The 1,972-nt window shown below is 36.8% G+C and overlaps 1 pseudogene; it reads left to right on the forward strand.

Moving 5' to 3' along the window:
- Nucleotides 1–682: 682 nt before the first annotated feature.
- On the forward strand, nucleotides 683–782 carry LOC138806734 (U6 spliceosomal RNA; annotated as a pseudogene).
- The last annotated feature ends 1,190 nt before the right edge of the window (nucleotides 783–1,972 follow it).

A 1,972-nucleotide genomic window follows, 5' to 3' on the forward strand; every position in this document is an offset into this window, starting at 1 on the left:
TAATATTTTCATAAAATACTTCGAATATCTGCCTTTAGCTACCAACTCATGGACAACGTCTAAGTGTCCACTGTAGGCTTCCCCATGAAGAGGTATATACTCATCCTCACACCTATTTTTATAAAATACCTTCTATTCTGAACAATTCATTCTCAACTGTTCGTCTTTCTATGATCCCTTGTAACTAAGATGAGTTTTGTTCCAGTAAGACAATCTATGCAGCCATGGTAAGATATTCTGGTTGGTCTCTTCCTACATGGAAGAAGGGTAAAGGGTCAGGTAGACATTTGTACCTTTGAGACCTCATTTGGGAAATTTTAAGCTGCAGATGTTTAGAAGTAACTTTTAAGAAGGCTTACTTTGAGTCCATTAGATCCACAAAGCTAACTCAGTTGATAAGTAAGTACTTGAAAAGCCATCACCTTTGGACTTAGCTATAAAGGCTTCAAAATATGATCAAATTTAAAATGAAAAAGACAAAATAGTCATTGACAGAAAAATTGCAAATGTGAGCAATCCACCAAACAATATAAGTTTTTTTCCACTATACACAGAAATTTAGAGAAATATGATCAATAACATTTTTAGGAACAATAAGGGTTCATTGTTACAAATAGGCAACCAAGGATATATGCCTGTATAAAGACTGCATCATTAACTACTTAAACTTAGAGGATACTACATGCTTTAGCAGCAGGTCTACCCAAATGACAACAATACAGAGATTCACATGGCTCTTGCACAAGGATCATATAAAAATTTGTGAAGCATTCCTTATTTTTCATTTTTCAGATGCAAGAAATAAAAAACAGTTATTAAAAAGTTGATTACAAAAATTCAAGGGTAACAACATATATAATTCATAGAATTAAAGGTTAGTTTGACATCAGTGTTTACATCTTCACCTTAGAAAGGCCTTTACATAGCATAACCTTTACAAACTTGAAATTAGATAACATTGTCATCTTATCCCAAAGAAATAAAATACTATAAGGACCTAGGAAAAAAAGGAATCTTAATTTTTTTCTATATGGAATGCAATTTAAATGGACACATTTAGTAATTAACCTATATATCATAAAACATGTAGAATTCAAAATATTATATCTAGGAGAGAAGGAAATAGATTATGGACATTATACAAACATAGATATACTTTTTTCAGAAAAGCACCAGGAATACCTTTAGTTTCTATAGTATTCATTTCCACAGATAAGTTAAAATTATTCCTGATTTTAAAAAATCACAAACTCTGCAGAAAATATTATAGATGTATATGAACAACTCTTGAATATATTTTGATATCAGTGTCAGGCAATTCACTTGGAAGAATAACATGGAATCCATGACTTTTTAAAGTAAGATATTGTTGTTACTTTGCATTGTGTAAATATTTTTAGGGACATGAAGGATGAACTGGCATTTTTGAAATTTAAGAAACTTAACCAGAATTCCGGGAAGATAGCGGAGGGGAAGCTGGAGTCTAAATAAGCTCTCGCATAGAAAGCAGTATTAGTGTTTCTATTAACAGTCCTAAGCCAGAGAATCACACCAAGTGTGCCATCACAGGACAGAGTCAGGCCAGAGGGGAAAATCCAGGCAAGGAGACACATCTGTGCTCTTGCCAGCAGCCGCCGCGGCAACGGCAGCAGTGGTGGCAGCGATCGCAGGCATCATACCTAAGCCACAGAGAATCCAGCACGAAGGAGCCAGATGAAGCGGGTGAGCGGATTCTACTCAACACCAGCAAGAACCGATAAGGAACGGAAATCTTTATCCTGCAGTTTGCAGACCAGAGACGACCCAGGAACCAAGACTCAGTGTGAGTAGAAGCCCAATGTCCTCACTCCTTCTCAGGGAGCAGAGGAGAGAAGGCCCCCCTCCCCACCCAGTACCAGAGATCTCCATCTTGGATACCGACAAAGACCGGGGGAGCTGCCAGCTCCAACTCAGTCCTTTGAAAAAACCAGTC

Source organism: Dipodomys merriami, unplaced genomic scaffold, assembly GCF_024711535.1.
Source record: "Dipodomys merriami isolate MVZ:Mamm:240054 unplaced genomic scaffold, mDipMer1.0.p SCAF_4063, whole genome shotgun sequence".
Classification (NCBI taxonomy): domain Eukaryota; kingdom Metazoa; phylum Chordata; class Mammalia; order Rodentia; family Heteromyidae; genus Dipodomys; species Dipodomys merriami.